Source organism: Mytilus trossulus, chromosome 5 (assembly GCF_036588685.1).
Source record: "Mytilus trossulus isolate FHL-02 chromosome 5, PNRI_Mtr1.1.1.hap1, whole genome shotgun sequence".
NCBI classification, from domain to species: Eukaryota; Metazoa; Mollusca; class Bivalvia; order Mytilida; family Mytilidae; genus Mytilus; species Mytilus trossulus.
The window spans coordinates 67,477,269-67,490,750 of NC_086377.1; the positions used below are offsets into that span (position 1 = coordinate 67,477,269).

Here is a 13,482-nt window from a genome sequence, read left to right on the forward strand (position 1 = left end):
TTGAGAAGTAGTACTTATACATCTTGGTGGCAGCATTATAATGTCAAAGAGTTGATTGGGACATAGGAAGATCCCAAGTTGAATAGTATCATACAAGTTAACCTTACAAAACAAAACTATAAATCATTTGCTTTGTGTTAGTCACCTTGAAACTTTTCATAATCTCCAATGAATAATATCATTTTGTTTGACCGCTTTTCCATACGTTAATTTGTAACATTCCGAAACCAGGCTATCCAAAACCAAAAGCAATTATGTTTTGATATCAGATATCACACCAGGAAAGGGAACCGTGAGAAGTGTTTAATGGGATCGGCACTCTTGTTCGGAAATTCATTCACCGATCGAATCCAACAACAACCACAAAATGGGGAAACAGTGTCATTAAAGGAATCAATGTAATATATTTTTCTTTCTATGAAGAAAAATGTGGAACATACTGTACAACATTCAATGTTTGCATTTTGCAATTACATTTTATCAAAAAGTCAAACAACCAAAAAACCGAACTCCGAGGTAAGTTCAAAACTGATGGTCTCTCATAAAGAAAATAGCAAAATCTAAAGCTCATACACACTTAACGATTGGATAACAACTGTCAAAATCCTGACTAGAGGCATATTATACATGTATGTGGAAGAGTACATAAATAGGACACACAATGTGATAGCCGAAAGATAAAGGACGTCATTCACAAATCACACATCAGAAAATTCACAGATACCAAAATTGTATGAACTAAAATCAGGTAAACTGTTATATTTTGCATTTGAAATTTTGCTTCACAAATAACTTTAAAAAAACTCTAACATATGAAACATACATGTATTGATTTAACAATTATATAATATAACTGAGAGACGATCCTGACAACGTTTCAGCAGATGGTCATTTTTTTCTCAAACAGCTTGTGCAACATTAGTAAGTACAAATTATGTTGTTTGGATTTTTTACCTCACATTATAATTTTATGACTGAAATGTCAACTTATTTACAATAAAACAACAAAAAGGGAGACTGTGACATCCAAAATTCGATCCTCAACCTTGACCTTGAAATGCAGTCTATATGAGTACCAACATACTAAAACTAAATAAAAATCACAGACAGTACGTGACAAATAACGCGGAAATCAAAAGCGAAAAAAAATAAACAATCGTGCAAAAGCGCTGTTTTACGAACGGAAATTCAATATATATACTATATATAAATGACGATTGGACCATTGTTCTCGTGAATATTTTCTACAATTGCTATGATTATTTTTTCTGTAACCTTAAACTGGAAAAATCCACAGACTGACAATTACAGTACTGTCAATCATATTTATTTTGACATTGTACTGTATGAGTGCGACACGACCCTTACACGGCGTCAACAGATGGTTAGTTAAGGTGTATCAAACATAATGTCAAACTGTTAATTTGCTAATACATATAAACTTTAAAAAAAAATCAAAATGAAATGTCAGATTAACACATATTGTTTGAAGCGTCCGAAAAAGTTCGAATAAAGTAAGACAACATCCAAACTATAATATTTGAAACATTGAAATCTCTTGGTCACTTGACGATCAGAAAGTTATTGCAAGATGTTCTTGTTCCTATTTTAGATCTGAATAAAAAACAAATAAAACACTCAGATATATCTGCTCGATCCGAAAGCAGGACTACTATTATACCCCTATTTCTTCTTTTAGATATGTTGCATGATTGTAAAGTTGTGTTCGGAAAAAGTAATTAGTTTTCACGGTTATTTACTGGTCTGTTTCTAAGATTAAGGCTAAGTGAATAGACAATAAATAATTCCGGAAATAAGATTTGTTTCGATCCATTAAAAAACTAATTATTACAACTTCCGTTAAGTCTCGTTGGGATCTTGGACTAATTATTTTCTTCAGCTCAAACAGCGATTTACGGAAATGGTGAGAAATGGTGTAACCCTAAAGAAACTTAACGATTATAGCTGAAAAAAACTAATTATTTATGGGCACACTCATGTTGTTTCTTGTTCAGTGTTTTAACTGAAAGACTTGGTTCCACTAGGTGTATTACTAGTACTTGACCACTAAGTGTATCATTAGCACTTGACCATTACATGACTACTTGTAGGTCGAAATAGGTGCAACGAGTACTCTATCGAAACAAAATTACCGTTTCTTATTCAGTTTTTTAACGGAAAGATTTGGTTCTACTTGACCATTTGGTGTATAACTTGGCCACTAGTAGGTCGAAATAAGTGCAACGAGCACTTTACCGAAACAAACGACATAAAATGGAGATATATCTTATTTGCATGCATTAGTATTAAACTAATTAATTACATGCTAATCAATTTTCGTTTGGCCTTATAACATTGCATACATGATAAAATGTAAATTCGCAAGCCTTCCAATTTTAACCCAAACATATATATTTTAATTAATAGATAATCTCGTATGCTTTAAAAGAAGTATTCAATACAAAACCATAAAAGAAAATGTGTCAATTGAGAACAATGTTTTATTCAAACAGGAAAAATGCAGTGCAGTAAAAACAAATCTGAAAACAAATTCTCAATCAAAACGTATTTTGAAATTCCACAGAACATTGCCTATTTTATCTGCGTATTTAGTGGTGCGGCCATATGACTTTTGACTTCGAGGTTGGATTATAAAATTACTAAATGCATGATATGTACATGAACAAAACATGTCTATGCAGCATTTATGATTTCATTTTTAAATATCAGCTGTTTTCCATCTAATTCTCTTGAAAAAGCCATATAATCAACAACGTAATACTTCAAAAGAGCTTTGTCAGTTACCGTCAGATTCTAAAGAAATAAACGTTTGAATGACAAAGAATTAACTAACTAAAAGTTTGAATGACAAGGAACTAACTAAATTTAAATGATACAAAACTAACTATTTCGGTATTTTTTTGGCATTTAGTTTTGACTACGTGTTTTCGCCAATATAGGTTTAATACCAAACATAATTCAATTTTCAGGGAAATTTAAGACCATTTTCTCTCTAACATTTGCCATCTCTGTAAACTGATAAAAAGACAAGTTTCCGTCGCCATATAAAAGCATACCACTGTCTTTCATCATACTGATAATTTAATCTGAAAACAGTTCCGGGAGCTTACATCGAAATTTTAATGGCATAGAAATGCAGATAGCAATTAATGGTCGAGAAATGTAGAAAACCTCTGATCTAATGTTGTAAAAAATAATGCATTTTACGTATAACTAAATCGATGTTTACAGAGACATATCGAAGGAATATCTGATATAATGTCGTAAGCGAGACATTTTTAACAATAATGCATTTTACGTATAAACAAATCGATGTTTACAGAGACACATCGAAGGAATTTTATCTTTTATTATGGATTCACGATTTATCAAGATGACTTTATGCTAACCGGAAATTCGACTTGAAAGCAAGATCGAAATACACTAAAACGTAATCTGCTACAAAGCCCACCTTTTTTGAGATAAGTAACGTAACTCGTATGTTTACCTAATCGCTAATGACAAAATTAACTCATGATATGAGACATCTTTATATAGACATTATACACGCAGTTTAACTATACCATTGAAAGAGCATTGACCGGAAAGGCAGGTTCATTGACCTCGCAAACACGCGAATTGGTAGGAAAAAAACCAGGAAAATGCATTGAAGTATAAACAAATGTGAAAACAAAGGCTCAATTGCAAATTGGTTGAGACAAATTAAAAAGACAACAAAAGACTGATGCTCTTTTTGAAATTATTTTGCTTGTACTATGGCTGCACCACGTACATGTACCAAAGGGGGTTATAAAAACTCCTGGAGGATTGCACTTAAATACAATCGAATTTGACTTTCATGATCTTGGTTGTCCTTTCCAATTTAATGGAAATGCTTCAAGTTACACATTTTATGCGAAGTAAAAGTTTCTTTTTTTGATTTTAACAAAGATCAGTAAAATGGCATAAGTTATAAGTTCCTTGAGGAAACAGACAGACCATCATATGTAGGTAAACCTTATTATCAACCTTTTAAGCTTTTGGCAGTATTCTGGTTATCCGTTTGAAATGTAATTTTCTTACTACTTTATATTGAATATCTACGTAGAAATAAGTTAAATTGTATTAACAATGCTGCTCTGGGTCATATTCATCGCTAATACACAGTTGGTTTTTTATTAACAATTTTCTTGCAGTGAATGTACCATGCTCGGTTGGTCCCCTCCTTAAAACATTCAGTATGCCTTCGGAATTTAGAAATATGTCAAGAATTGCAATAACGGCCGGGAAACAGACTAGTACCATGCTGACTTTTAATTCATGTCGTTCAGGTGTCGTCTTATTGACGTTTCGAACTGTTCCACTATCAGAAAGTTTCTGTTATTCCTAGTAACATTGCAATGACTTGTGTAGAATGTTTTGTCGACGCCATTGATATTGTTTATACCAAAGCCCATGCACTATGTTTTACTTTCGACATAATGCAGACGGGTTAAGCTCTTGTCAATGAAGACTGTACTTTGACCCCTTATGGGTTACTTTTACATATTGTGACTTGGACGATAGTATAAAAAAAGAAGATGTGGTATGATTGCCAATGAGACAACTATCCACAAAAGACCAAAATGACACAAACATTAACAATTATAGGTCACCATACGGCCTTCAACAATGAGCAAAGCCCATACCGAATATAGTCAGCTATAAAAGGCCCGGATAGAGTTGTCTCATTGGCACTCATACTACATCTTCCTATATCTAACACTGACACAGGCACTCATACTACATCTTCCTATATCTAACACTGACACAGGCACTCATACTACATCTTCCTATATCTAACACTGACACAGACACTCATACTACATCTTCCTATATCTAACACTGACACAATTGAAGCTTACTGGATGCAATAATAAAATATTGAATCTGAATCTGCAATTAGAACAAACTCCAATTGATAATACTCATCATCTACAGCTGAGATGTGTGTGTCTTTAAAACTCTCTTTAATCCTCTCAAAATTAGAACTTTAACGGCAAAGTACTCATTCAACCCTTTAATCATCACGTGATGATAGAGTTTAGTCCTACGTGTACATAAATAGTTATCAAAAGTACCAGGATTATAATTTTATACGCCAGACGCGCGTTTCGTCTACATAAGACTCATCAGTGACGCTCAGATCAAAATAGTTAAAAAGCCAAATAAATACAAAGTTGAAGAGCATTGAGGATCCAAAATTCCAAAAAGTTGTGCCAAATACGGCTAAGGTAATCTACTCCTGGGGTAAGAAAATCCTTAGTTTTTCGAAAAATTCAAAGTTTTGTAAACAGAAAATTTATAAAAATGACCATATAATTGATATTCATGTCAACACCGAAGTGCTGACTACTGGGCTGGTGATACCCTCGGGGACGAAACGTCCACCAGCAGTGGCATCGACCCAGTGGTGTAAATAGTTATCAAAAGACCAGGATTATAATTTTATACGCCAGACGCGCGTTTCGTCTACATAAGACTCATCAGTGACGCTCAGATCAAAATAGTTAAAAAGCCAAATAAATACAAAGTTGAAGAGCATTGAGGATCCAAAATTCCAAAAAGTTGTGCCAAATACGGCTAAGGTAATCTACTCCTGGGGTAAGAAAATCCTTAGTTTTTCGAAAAATTCAAAGTTTTGTAAACAGAAAATTTATAAAAATGACCATATAATTGATATTCATGTCAACACCGAAGTGCTGACTACTGGGCTGGTGATACCCTCGGGGACGAAACGTCCACCAGCAGTGGCATCGACCCAGTGGTGTAAATAGTTATCAAAAGTACCAGGATTATAATTTTATACGCCAGACGCGCGTTTCGTCTACATAAGACTCATCAGTGACGCTCAGATCAAAATAGTTAAAAAGCCAAATAAATACAAAGTTGAAGAGCATTGAGGATCCAAAATTCCAAAAAGTTGTGCCAAATACATAAAGCCAGCTTTTGCGTGATATTTATTTTTTTAACCCAAAAATATTAATTTTTGTTTTATATATTAAACACTGTTAAAAGGGAAATTAAACAGTCGCATAACAAATAAAAATAATTATATTGCAAGAAAGCAAACAAATGTATAAACAAACTGGAATTAATTTTTCAAAGATAGTGGGTATGATTTCCATCGGGTCCAATAACTAGTCAGATTTTCACTTTGTTGATGTGTTGGTTACGTATTCTGTCAAGATTAAAAAATCACTAGTTTTTATACAAAACGAATACTAAATCACTAGTTTTTATACAAAACGAATACTAAATCACTAGTTTTTATACAAAACGAATACTAAATAAATCGCTTAGATTAAAAAGAACAAAACATTTCCCCTTAATGAAAAAAAAACAAAAACAAATACAAAAACAAAACATAAACAAAACATAAAACAAGGGAAAGGGTAGCTTTGTATTTATGATTTATGTTGCACTTGTTAATCTTATTTTTCAAAATGAATATTATTTCTTTCCGATCGATGTGTCCCATTTTTTCCTTAATATGCGTTTGAGTTCAAAAACCAACTTATCAAATAACCTGTCTATAAGACGAAACGTAAAATACAATTGTCTTTAACATGGTAATTATGTTGTCGACAGGAACATGCTAAATTGAGTGTAATTCACTTGCGACTTGTTTTAATAACATATCACAGTTTCCTACGGAACTGGTTACGTCTCCTCACACGGTGTTGGTATTGATTTGAATTCAATTACAGGTTAAATACATGAGCAGAAATTGGTATTTATCAAATAATTGGTAATGTTTTTATTGCTCGATTTTGTAAAGAACAAAGTGCTGTCGTGATAACGTCCGACACAATAATATATATTACATAACAGTGGTCGACAATATAGTACATGTATCACCAATTAACCCATATCCCACACGTGGTACCATATATGCACTACGGCTTCCCCTTACAACTGGCCGACATATTACAGCTAATAGTGCTGCAAGTGGCGTTTATACCAAATATCAATTCATCCATTCAGTCATTAATTTGTTCAAAGTCCGGGACAAAATAGTAAATCCATGGTCATTTTTTTTTTCTCAAATTATGAAAACTTGTTTACGCATACGAACAAGTTAAATGTCAACACACAGAGTGTACCAGCTTTTACATGTAGAAACAGAGAGTAATGCTTAAAAAATGGTATTATAATTTATTTTGATGCGTCCAAAAAGGAATGTTGTGAACACTGCATGCATTCGATGATGTTCCGACAACCGTAATAATACTGCCGGACGCGCGTTTCGTCTACATAAGACTCATCAGTGACGCTCATATTAAAATATTTATAAAACCAAAAATTACAAAGTTGAAGAGCATTGAGGATCCAAAATTCTAAAACGTTGTGCCAAATACGGCTAAGGTAATCTATGTCTGGGATAACAAAATCCTTAGTTTTTCGAAAAATGCAAAGTTTTGTAAACAGGATATTTATAAAAAAAAAAAATGACCACATTATTGATATTCCGAAGTGTGTGTGTTCATGGTTTGCATTTTCTAGGGCGTAAACTCCGCATCTCCTTTATATATAAGTTCCTTATTGTAAAAGAATCATTCTAACATGAACTGTAATGATATGTTTTGATATCGGATCAGCGTCTGTCAGACAAATCTGAAAACTCATTTATTTCTGTCAGTATCTGTCGCTATATCCATAGTGAATAAATCAAATATCAATAGTATTAAACTTGCATTTGTAGTTCACATAATATGGTCATGATAAAACAAAACTAAGGATTTAAGTATCAATACTATTATACCTAGAACATATCATGGTCATGATGAAACAAAACCAATGATTTAATTGCTATAAGCGGTTAGAGCACGTGTGTTCGTCGTATTACAAGCAGTCTAAGAATATTATTGAGAGTACATTTCTAGGTAAATTCCATTAAAGGCGATTGAAATAACGTGATCTCGCGGGAAGAAAACAAGATTCATTTTGAAAGAACGACATCTAGCGAGAAGATAAAGGGATATTTCTATTGGTACTAATTCATACATTTCCAGTTTAAAAAGGGGGAGGCTTGAGATCTCATAAACATTTTTTACCTCGCCTCAATTTTGCGCCTGTCCCAAGTCAGGAGCCTCTGGCCTTTGGTAGTCATGTATGATTTTTAATTTTAGTTTCTTATGTATAATTCGGAGTTTAGAATGACGTTAAGGGGCAAGCTGAAGGACGCCTCCGGGTGCGGGAGTTTCTCGCTACATTGAAGACCCATTGGTAGCCTTCTGCTGTTGTCTGCTCTATGGTCGGGTTGTTGTCGCTTTGACACATTCCCCATTTCCTCTCACAATTTTATTTCAACGTTCGGACAAACTCGATATAAAATCACGCAAGTAGAAAGGAAACTTCTACATTTAAAGAAGGGTGGCAGTTTGACAGAATAAAGGTATAAAAGAAAAACAGGCCAAATTCAAGATTCAAGAAGTGACGATCGAATCTAATTTGACGAAACGCTTAACAACAAAATTGAGTATAAACCATAAAATAATATATTTTAAGTACTTTAATAGTAATTTGTTCATGTTCATGTAATGCACGTGCATATTTTGATCGCTTCAAAATTTAAAGAATCTTGCCAGAATATGCCTATGATTGAATTTCTAAATATAATCGTTAATTTCAAATCTCACTAAACTCTCCAGTCGTAAATAATGGAACGCCTACAAAAATTCATTTATCTGGAATAATTATTTTATTACAGGCTAATGATCTCCATCAAATGAAAGAAACGTTATCATTTTTATATCTTATTTGCCTTTTTAAATAGTTTTACATGTGTTACACGTGTGTTGAAACTTGTTATGCATTCGTGTTACACAGTATTACTCTTGTCCACATGGGTAAATCATGAAACGTTTCAAAACATGGGTACACAAATGTTACTCAGGGACCGTTTCAAAACATGGGTATAAATTAGGGACCGTTTATTTTTTAAATTTGACAGTTTAGCAGTATATTCATTTCTTTAATACTTGATGTAGAATTACACTTATGTATCAAAGCATAATCTTGAAATCAACCATTATGTAAATCCCTGTAAAATTGATGCTATATATAGCGATTAATAAATTTCGTACACAAGAACGACTTATTTTATTGACCGCACACAGCGATGTACGAAATATTCTTTAGTGTAAATTTGCATAAAACTGCATGTTTGTTGATCTGATACAAATGCATAATTCCATACATAACTCAAGTCACGAGACTGAAATGAATCTGTCTATAATAAAAGTTTGAAAGCCTTCATTTCTTCAAAGCGCTGTTATTATATTTTACAAACAACAAATGATTTTTTAACAATAGATATGAATTTTATGAGATTTTGAGATATTAAAATGGCTTTAGCAATACCTTAGACAGGTGTATAGTGAGACGTCCGATTGATTTTTAAAATTTGTCTTTCTATTGTTGTTAAATTGTATCAAAAGAATTGATTTCATTGATAATGTCGCAGCGATAATCACATATATTTCTTACGAACAAAACCACTACGTAATATCGTTATTGTGATCACTTTGATTTTCTAATTACCATAGGAGAAAGATAAAGAATGGGGGAGGGGGTAATTAAGTTTATTCCAGTTAGTCTACGTAGCAAAAAGGGAGATTCTTATAGGTCAATATTAAATTAGCTGACTTTTCACTGATCTTGTACATATTTTGTTTTTTTAGGGGACAGCTTTAGTCCGCCTCCAGGTGTGGGATTTTGTGAAGACCCATTGGTGGCCTTCGACTGTTTTTCTGCTCTTTGGTCGGGACACATTCACTCATTCTCAATTTTAGCAAAGTATAAGTGTTACGACTAAACAATGTTTAAATCATACAGCAATCCAACGACACACAAAAGAGACACAAAAAGAGCAATAGTATGTTCAATACATGTACTTGGACATGGAACGTACCCTTTAACGTAAAGTCTTCGAAATAAATCACAAAAAGATTATGTTTACAGGTACCTTGCGTGACACAGGCAAACACATAATGGATTGTTTACTGTATAAATATGTTTCCTTTCAATGTTATATAGATATAGGAAGATGTGGTGTGAGTGCCAATGAGACAACTCTCCATCCAAATAACAATGTCGGTTTCCTATAATACTGTTTTCGAAAAGTTATTTAACTCGTACTTTTTGAACCAGGATATTCAATAAATTTTATAGATAATGTTTTAGACTCATTCAACCTGTAAAATATCATAAAATATGTGTAACTGTGGTTTATTCACCGATAGGATCATCTATTAAGTGTTTAAAGTAATATTGTCAAATCTTAGATGTATTGAGGAATTTATGGCACAACTGTAAGCCGTATTTGAGTGCGCCAGAATTATGTTTTTAAGAATGAACAAGCACTGAGATGGTTCGTAACATATTCTAGAGGTACTGGAATGATCTTATAACATATTCTGGAGTTAACATGTGCATGTACTGACATAGCTTGTACATGTATAACATATTCTGGAAGTAAAATGTACATGTACTTAGAAGGCTTGTAACATATTCTGGAGGCAGAATTTCTTTTAGAATGTACATGCACTGAGATGGCTTCTAACATATTCTGGATGTATCATGAACAATTACATTAGCTCGAATAATTACTTGTTTTATAATTTGCCAAATGTCTTGTGGATCTGCAAATTATCTCAAAATTATATATAAAAAAATGACAATAGAACGGAATGTATCGACTCAATGTAACAGGTATCGCCGAAGTATACATTAACATATTCTGACACTGTTACCACATAACAAAAAAAAATGAGTAACATTAACGGTACCATTTTTTGCACCATAAGCAAATTTCGATAATAACTACAGGTCTCGTCGGTGATGCTCAATGCCAAAACGGCCTAATAAAATATAAAGAAGAAGAGCATTTAGGACCAACAAATTCCTAAAAGTTTTGCTAAATATAGCTAACTGAAAGGTTATCTATAATTCCTACGGTAAAAAAAAGCCTTAGTATTTTAAAGTCCAAACTATTAGTTTAATATAAAAAAGAAGATGTGGTATGATTGTCAATGAGACAACGATCCACAAAAGACCAAAATGACACAAACATTAACAACTATAGGTCACCGTACGGCCTTCAACAATGAGCAAAGCCCATACCGCATAGTCAGCTATAAAATGCCCCGTTAGGACCATGTTAAACAATTCAAACGAGAAAACTAACGGCCTTATTTATGTAAAAAAATGAAAGAAAAAACTATCCAAAAACACTTCCCAATATACATGTAGTATACATAGTGAACAATCAAATATTTTACCTACCTACATTAACTAATTTTTCAGTAAGGAGGAAAGAAACGTGTATATATTTGTTTGCCTGATAGATTGATTAGAGGGGTGTTGTGAGAAAAGCTCGTGCAATATATATTCCGACCAACAAGGAAGAAGATAATATATACATATCAATGAGACAGCAACCTAACGAGATTAAAGACCATTATTTAGGTGTCTTAACGACTTAACAAACTTCCATACTTTAGGCGTCTACAAATATTGTCACTAAATACAGAAAATCTGTCAACAATTTCCACTTAACAAAACTCTTTCAATATATTTCAATTTGACAAATGAAAACAGTTGACCATGATACTGACCAGTAACATTCACATTATTTTGACTTCATCCCCTCCCCCCATTACTACCCCATCTCCACCACCACAACCTTTCCCACTTAAATCATCACTGCCCCATCCCCATTTAAAAAATGGTTGCAAGGCTTGAAGTACGAATGGATCGATATAAATTGTTTCAAAATATGACACAAATAAATTCATTATCATTTTGAATAATTGCAAATTCTTAAAATATTTCTGTTGATACATATTTACAAATGTTGGTCGTTAAAGATTTCCACCCTTAAGCATGTAATTTGTGAAGATGATATGCATATTGCGATAAAGATGAGGAATTGTAACACAACATCTTTTAATCTATTGATATTTCCTTGATAACAAGAAAAACATAAACAGAGCTTGAGGCATAATATTAGAATAAAGTGAATTTAGATTAAACCATGTAACGATGTATTCTACGATTCGACAAGATAGACATTGCAATCTTATTAGGAATGTAAAACTTTGAGAGACCCTCGGTTTAAAATATGGTATCGTTGTTTTATTATACTATATCTATATTTTCTAAATTGTTATAGCACTGCAAGTACGAGTGATTGCTAATACTTCTATAAATTACTTATGGAACCGTAAGGTACAGTTGAAAAGAACTGTGACTATGACATTGCACGCTTTATCTCTACTGGTAGTAAGTCTTCAAATTTTTATTCATACGAGTTTCTCTTATCGATATATTTCATTCACAAGTTTTATTACCATAATAAATGGAGTTTGAATCTAACATCAATGATATTAGTTGACAAAGACTGTGGATGATCGGTAACATATGGCAGATTTCATTATGCAATCAATAGGCTGATCGATCAAAAAGTCAGTCTTAGCTTAGGGATGCATGGATTGTTTCCCTTGAGTTTACTATCATAGGAAAGGATAGATTATCTCCCTTTAACTTACAATTATTGGAACGGATGAATTGTTTCCCTTTCATCACATCTAAGATGTTCATTGCATTTTGATTACGTACTTTTGGCTAAATACTTTTTGAATATGTTACTTTAATGGTGCTTTAAATAAATCATTTATGAAAAAAAAAAAATGTAGTTTAATAGGAGTGTGATATTTTTTGAGGATTTCACTTAGCTTTAAACATAATGATATACTTAACTTTTGCATTAACCTTTATCTCAATTCCGTACTTGTAAATAGAAGACCTGAATTAAATTTTACAACTATTTAAAACAGTTAAATGTTTGTTCTGAAAGGTTAAAGTTTGAACTTGAGACATGAAAGTAACGTGGAACGAGAGTTTGCGAGGATAGAATTTTCAATAATATCAATTACATGTATTACAGTCTCGTTCCAGAAAAAGAAGCATTGGTCTTTTTAAAAAAGACACTTTACACCAGAAATGTTTATAAAGTCAAGTCTGACTAATGTACAAACATATACTGATGAAAATAACCAAAATAAAATGGCTTATACAATTTCTGCAGGTTCAATCTAATTTTGGAGATTAAATGGACGACACAATTTTATTTTGGCCTTCTCTTTGAGTACAGTAAAGTCTAAATAATAAATATAATGTGGAATATGATGTGCGATTATATTACTTAGTCGACCAGAGAGAAGCTCTTGGGTCTATGTATCTAAATACTGTTGCTGGGCAAAAAATACATTATCTACTGAACATGTTTTTTTAAGGCTAAGTATGACTTAACGGATGAAATAGGTTTAAATGATTTTTTGAGAACTTTAAAAATTTGGTATTCACTGTATTAAGAAAGTACTATAGTTCACTGTTAATGAGTGTTCTTGCGCAGTGTTAAGGAAATACTACCGTGCC

General features: G+C 32.6%; 1 protein-coding gene across 6 annotated transcripts in view; it reads right to left on the reverse strand.

The window, feature by feature from the left end:
• The window catches only part of LOC134719107 (atrial natriuretic peptide receptor 1-like), a 362,861-nt gene that overhangs the window by 116,107 nt on the left and 233,272 nt on the right, over nt 1-13,482 (reverse strand). The window lies entirely within an intron of this gene.